Genomic DNA, 212 nt, shown 5'->3' with positions numbered 1-212 from the left:
AAACCCCATCTCTACTAAAAATACAAAAATTAGCTGGGCATGGTGGCACACGCCTGTAGTCCCAGCTACGTGGGAGGCTGAGGCAGGAGAATCGCTTGAACCTGGGAGGGGGAGGTTGCAGTGAGTTGAGATAGCATCACTGCACTGCAGCCTGGTGACAGAGTGAGACTCTCTCTCTCAAAAAAAGCATTATTAGTTTTTCCTTTTTTTTT

Source organism: Cebus imitator, unplaced genomic scaffold (assembly GCF_001604975.1).
Source record: "Cebus imitator isolate Cc_AM_T3 unplaced genomic scaffold, Cebus_imitator-1.0 Scaffold602, whole genome shotgun sequence".
Lineage (NCBI taxonomy): Eukaryota > Metazoa > Chordata > Mammalia > Primates > Cebidae > Cebus > Cebus imitator.
The sequence above is the reverse complement of the archived record's forward strand: the minus strand, read 5'-3'. Positions refer to the sequence as shown.